Here is a 7,567-nt window from a genome sequence, read left to right as displayed (position 1 = left end):
GTATGTATACATACGCTTTGCCTGGTTTAAAATAATTTTTTATTTATGGTTTTCCTAAAAGCAGGGTTCGATAAGGTTAAGGATAACCCAATATGCGTGGAAATGTGATCTTGGAATCGAGAAGCAGCACGACTGACAAAAATAATTGTTCTCCCGTTTCCTTACGTGTAGCAAACGTGTCTGGAAATACAACTGTGATCAGTTCTCTTTCAAATAGACTAAGCAAAAAAAAATATGCTAATGCCCCTACTGTCTTGCTGCTTTCAAGAGCTCAAAATATGTCTTTTTGTAAGCAGCACTGGTTGCTTTTACTTTGAACAGATCATTAATGGGTTAACCCGTGATCATTATTTCATTATCACACACGGTATGTTTTTCACCTGCTTTCATTTACTTGCACTTTTTTTTTTGCTTTAATTTTTGTTAATATGGTTATCTTTTATATATATATATATATATATATATATATATATATATATATATATATATATATATATATATATATATATATATACATACACACATACATGTATACACACAAACACATATATTTATGTATATGTGTGTTAGTGTGTGTGTATGTATGTATGTATTTATATGTATATATATGTATATATATATATGTATGTGTGTGTGTGTGTGTGTATATATATATATATATATATATATATATATATATATATATATATATATATATATATATATATATATATATATATATAAATATACATGTTATTGACATATTTTAACACATTTTAAGACTTTTTATTTTAAAAACAAAAAAGGTTTTATCTACAAATTCGAACTCTAGCTTGGCTCTATAAGGTTTTTTCTGTGAGCCAATCAGCATTTTTAATGCACGCACGAGGAACAATCAGGATCAGCTTTCTATGTCATTTCGCCAGACTGCTCCATTGACAGCAGGAAACACCAGAAAGACAAAAATCACACAAAATCAGAGACAGCTAAATAACGCCGCACCACACAGAATTGAGATATGTAAATGTGATGATTTAGAAGCATTTCTTGGCATTGAAATTCATTAATTTATTCATGTTCTTTTCGGCTTAGTCCCTTTATTAATCTGGGGTCACCACAGCAGAATGAACCGCCAACTTTTCCAGCATATGTTTTACGCAGCGGGTGATCTCTGCGAAACACCCATACACACTCAATCACACACATACACTATGGCCAATTTTAGCTTACCCAATTCACCTGTACCCGACGTATTTGGACTTATATTTGGATAGAACACAGGAGAACACGCAAAATTCCACACAGAAATGCCAACTTATCCAGCATTTTTTTACACAACGGATGCAATTACAATAACATCCATTCACATTCATTCACACACATGCACTACGGACAATTTAGCCAACCCAATTTACCTGTGCCTCATGTCTTTGAACTTGTGGAAGAAATTGGAGCACCCGGAGGAAACCCATGTGAACGCGGGGAGAACAAGCAAACTCCACATAGAAATGTCAACTGACCCAGCCGAGGCTCGAATCAGCAATCTTCTTGCTGTGATGCGACAGCACTACCTACTACACTGCCACGTTGCCATTGTTATTATTATTATTATTATTAAATACAGTCCAGTAGTTGCTCTAAATTCAGTATATACATTAGAGTAAATTGACAGCTCTTATAAAATGATAAGGACCTGGGATGTATTTTATTTTTAGTACAGCTCACAGACATACCTGTCAACCCTCCTGTTTTTTCCGGGATTCTCCCGTATTTTTAAAGTTCTATCCCGCTATCATCCTATAAAGGTATTTTCCTATATTTCTCCCGTATTTTCAGTGTTTCTCTGAAGGGTGGCAAGAAACATTAAAGAGCTGATCCTCCATATACGCAACCCATACTGCCGAACCACCAGGGGCCACCCCTTGCTCTTAAATGTGAGTCTGTTCTGTGCTTTCGCTTTTAGGCATGAAAACACTTTGGCTGTTTCTCAATTCCAAGAACGCAGAGAACGAACTTGTGTTCTTGTGGAGACCGGTCTTGCCAGGTGTCCTTGGAAGAACGAACTCAGGAGACCGCGAGGGCAGAGAATGCGTCCTTTGAGAAATGGGATGCTGTGTTCTTCCTGATGGTCACGTGAACTCCATGCGTTTTAAATGGAAATTATTTAACATTACAGCACTCATACAGCGATTTATTGTTTTTCCCCTCTTCAAAATATATACTTTGCATAAAAACATTATAAATATACTCTGCACAATATAAATAAAAAACATTTTAATACGAATTTCAGCAAACAAACACCCTTAATGTGTTTATTCCTTTATTAAGACATTCATGGTAATGTTTACTTTCACCATTTAATTTAGAGAAACTCCTGAGGTAAATAAATTATATCTCTGAACTTTAATAATCCAGCCCCACATCCAGTCGCAATGACTTCTGGGACTTCCAGAGCGAGTTCGGTGCTCAAGTCTGCATCAGTGCGTCCTCGATAACAAGAACACATCCGGGAAGTTTCACGCGTCCTATGTACTTGCGGTCTTGAGTATTGGAACTGAACTTAGGCAGCTGATGATGACATTGCACGAGAACACGAGGACGCAAGACCGCTGAAGAACGCATATTGAGAAACAGCCTTTGAAATAAATCTAAAAATGGTGTGATTCCCCTTTCTTGTCATTACAGGTGCCGTCACCCCTCCTATGCAATACTCAAAACAGTCAGCTGACGCGCTCCATAGTGATTAATAGATGCTGTTTCCCAAAAGAATTCTGCACACGCAATTTGAAGCGGAGCAAAACTCTGGGTTTTGGGTGCGTGTTCAAACAGACAAATACACATAGTTATTAATAATAATATCTAAGATGTCGATTTTGGTGTTTTTGTTTTTTTTTTTGTAAACAACTAATTTCCTCCTAAATAAGCATAAAAAGTTAGGAAAGCAGTCGAGTGCCTTCATTATATTGTTAGATGTGTGAATTTTTTAAGAGACACCTGTTATTTAATGTAATCAAATGAAAAAGCCTAAATAAATAAGAGATTCATTCATTACTCATTAATCAAAATGTGTAAGTTGTACAGAGAAGAACGGCTAAGAAGATTTAATAGCTTGATTTTATTTCATTATAACAGCTATTTATTTTAATAAGCTAAACAGTTTTCAAATGTATTTGCTGCTAATGTATATATATATATATATATATATATATATATATATATATATATATATATATATATATATATATATATATATATATATATATATATATATTTTTTTTTTTTTTTTTTTTTCTTTTAATATGGTGGGCATATCCCTTTTTTCTCATCCCAATGTTGACAGGTATGCTCACATATTCAATAAAATAGATCATTAAACATGAGTTGAGTTAAATAATCTAAATCACAAAATGATAAAGAGTCATTATATTTTTAACATTTGAGACAAAAGACAGGGGTTGAAATTTAATGGCAGGGATCAGAAGAGACAAGCATTAAATGTATGTCAGTTGGGGTCATGGCACTTGTCACAAAGGATTACCAGCCCCACTACGTTTAACCCTACTGTCATATTCATTCTAGTTTAAAACTGATCATTTATTGCAGAAGCCAGAGTTCAGTGCTCAACAAGGATTATTAACTCTTTTCAGGACCTTAATTTGTTAATGATTGGCAGCAAAAATAGAAGGAAAAATTATATTGTGACTTTAGTAAAGTTGAAGAAAAAAATACTTAGATGGGAAGACAGAACAAAATGTTGCAGTGAGAATGATTTTTGTGATTAAAGGGATAGTTCACCCCAAAACTAACAATGACTGAGAATTTACTCACCCTCAAGTGGTTCAAAATCTTCATTATTGTCTTAATTTAGTTTTTTTCTTAACACAAAAGAAGATATTTTTGAGTAAAATATCCTTTTAAACGCATTGTAGTTGCAAATGCAACTTTCTAAATTTCTAAATGTGTGAAATTTGGAGGTTGTCTCCTCTTTTCTATTACTCTTTATTCAACGAGTAAGAGGAACTGCATTTTTAAATTCCTTTTCAGTGGGCATGTAACATTATTTAAGAGAGATAAGGTGAAGGTACAGTAAGCTGAGAACAATCAATAAAATTTCAAAAGGTTGGTTGAATTCAGTGATTTATAAAATAGTTCAAACAAACAAATTTTGTCATTATGTTCTCATGTTGTTTACAAGATATGACATTTTGTACATTATTATTCTAATTGAGTTCATTCTTAATACTACTACCATTTTAAATATTGTGATTGTGTTTGTTTTGTGTGCACTGTTAAAAACTGTCCCGTCAAAAAAAAAAAACAGTAAGTTGCTGGCAGCACGTTTGCCAGCATGTTAATGGTAAAATAACAGCATCTTGCTGTTGCTCTGTAAATTAACAGAAAATACTGGCAGCTGCAGTTGCCAGCAATGAAGTGTCTTACAGTATGTTGCTGTAAAAATACTTGGGCTACATTGATATACACAATACTCAAATTAACTAATTTAGTTCACTGAAAGGGACTGCCTTAAATTGGCCTACTGCTCTATGTGTTTATGAAGTAATGTGCTATATATGCTTAGAACCATACTTATAATGATACTTATAATGGTAACTTATTTTAGGTAATTAGAAAAGTTTAGTGTCACCCAACTGTCTTTTATTTTACAGGAGCATACTGTACATACATGTAAAGCTGAAATTAAGTTGCTCTAAAAGAGACATCAAGAATCAGCATATGAACCTCAACAACGGTGACAAGTAACAAAATTAACAGTTTAACTCACAAACAGGCTACTAAAAGTCTGAACAAACAACAGCAGAATCAAACGCATATAAAGAAAACGGCAGGACCATTATACTACATTTATTTATGTCGCAATGCATGCTGGGATATTTGTACTGTGCCACACGCAGCATGCATTGCGGCATGAAACATTTTAATTGTTACCATTGTTGAGGTACAAGGTCTGATTTATGAGGTCTGAGCATGACTTTGTCATAACTGAACTGTTTATGTATGTTATTTCTTAAATTTGTAAAGGAATTAGGTATTTTTCCTGTTTCCACTTCTCAGTAATTAAATAATATCTGCAACTCAGTATAAAAACTTCTGCATGAGACCTGTTATCCAGACCTTTATCAAAACATTTATCAGAACAAATTTCAAACAAAAAGGGTTTTTACCCATTGGCTTTTCAGCATTATTGCTATAAGTTATTTTAAAACTCAGTGTTATTGCAGCTGAAGAATCTAAATTAATGAGTTCAAGGGTGAAGAGCCTAATTAAACCAGCCACTCACTTCATTACGTTGACAAAAAAAAAAAAAAATGTTGGTTCTTAATAAGTATAGTATGGAGGTCAAAGTGATCAGTAATAAGTGTGTCTGCTTACCCATACTAGGTTGTTTGTTGAGTTGTTTAATGATCCTCTGCTGAGACTGAAGGTGTTTTATTTTAGTTGATTTTTTTCCATGTTGTAACTGAAATCACTGTTTGTGTTTCTTGTTTCTCGTTCCTTCAGTGATCGTGATTATTATCAGCAGGTGTTCATCAGTGTCTGAATTCACTCATTAGTGTTCATTATCTCTGTCAGGTGAACTATATTAGTGAACTAGTGTATGGAATAGGGAACGAGAGCACAAAATGTGATTTCAAACACAGACTTGAAAATGTCAACTCTGAGCTCTGTTAACTCAGTTTTCTCCTGTTAGTTACTTTCTCAAAAAAAGAAAAAAAAAATACCCAGAATGCACTGTTTTTAACAGTATTTTACTATTTTTATTATTATTTTACTGTAGAATCTGACTGTTTTTTGACAGCAATTTTTTATTGTGTGGGTGGTGTTAGAGACAGATTTGTTGATATTGAAAAGTTTAAGGTGGTTTGTTAAAGTTCCAGGGATGGTCAACAGAGTAATTACAAATGTACACACAATAACAAATTACAAATTACAACACTTTAATAAATATGTAGTAACATGCAGGGATTTAATCAATCATAAGTGCAATGTTAAAATATGTATTTACGCAAACGTACATTGTAACAAATGATTTATTTTAGTGCAAGTACTTAATGCAACGTTCGAGGTTACAGAAGTAACCCTTCGTTCCCCGAGGAGGGGAACGGAAGTGCCATAGAGTGGGTTGATTGAAATCCATGAATGGGAGGATTTGGATCAGAAGCCGCTTGTCTGGAGAGTATTGAACGGGCCAATGAATGAAAATGAATTGGCAGCGTAAGCTTGCGCAGGTGTGCTGCATCGCCAATTATCCCTGCATACCTGAAGCGAGCAAACGCCATCCTTTTAAGCTGAAGAGACTTTCAAACAGCTAAGGGACAGTCATTATGGCGACGGAGTGTGGCACTTCCGTTCCCCTCCTCGGGGAACGAAGGGTTAATTCTGTAACCTCGAACGTTTCCCTTCGGTTGGGGAACTTCAGTGCCATAGAGTGGATTGATTGAAATCCACGAATGGGAGAAGTATGGAAAGCGCCATAATGACTGCACCTTACCAACGCCCCTGATGAGGGGATAGTCAAGCAAGCGTGACGCACCCGCATCATGGAAGGCGCGGTCCTCCAACATGTCCCTGGCCTTAATTTATCTTAGTTCAACAGAAGTCTTACGGATTTAGATATATTTTTTGGGAAGTCGTGAGCATCTAGATAATTCTAGGAAAATACGACAGTACGTTGGGAAGCGTGCAATCCCGATAGGGAGGATGCTGCGGAGGCCATCCGTTACCCAAGGGGGGATAGATGGCAGAATTTACATATGGACTAGCCCTAAAAAAGGGGGAGTATGCATAGCAAGAAAGTGGTTAACAGAGAGGGAAGACACGGGTCTGCCCAGGGGGGGGTGGGGTGGGGGTGGGGGGGTGACTTAACCGTGGCGGAATAAGCATATGGGATCGCCTAGTGGGGATCACGCATAGCAGGCACCTATACCCAAAACGCGGGCTGACCAGCGGGCAGACCTACAACGTAGTGGGCCAGCAAGTGACTCCTCTGCTGAGTCAGTGCTGGGGTCCAATGAGGAATCTGCAGTGCTCACCTGACGGGGAACTTTACTGACAGATAAAAAGGCGCACGTATCTCCGTGTTAGGGAAAAGGGCGCAGCAAGCGTGTCTCAACACCCAACCGTGTTGTTTCCTCAATCACCAAAGGGTTACCTAATACCCTTGAGGAAACCGGCTGCACTCGCAGATTGTAAAACCTTGCAAATGTGTTGGGTGTCGCCCAGCCCGCAGCTCTACAGATGTCTGTTAGAGAGGCGCCACGTGCCCGCGCCCAAGAGGACGCAACGCTCCGAGTGGAGTGTGCACGCACTCCCGGGGGACACGGCTGACCTCGACTTGAATAAGCGAGTGAAATGGCATCCACAATCCAGTGGGATAATTTTTGTTTCGATACGGCACTTCCCTGCTGCCGACCGCCATAACAGTCAAAGAGCTGCTCAGATGATCTAAAATTCTGAGTACGGTCCACATAAATGCGCAGAGCGCGAACTGGACAAAGTAAAGAAAGGGCTGGGTCTGCCTCCTCTGGGGGCAGCGCTTGCAGGCTCACTGCCTGATCTCTAAAGGGGG

This window comes from Danio rerio, chromosome 9 (genome assembly GCF_052040795.2).
Source record: "Danio rerio strain M-AB ecotype USA chromosome 9, GRCz13ab, whole genome shotgun sequence".
NCBI lineage: Eukaryota > Metazoa > Chordata > Actinopteri > Cypriniformes > Danionidae > Danio > Danio rerio.
This window is presented reverse-complemented; position numbering follows the sequence as displayed.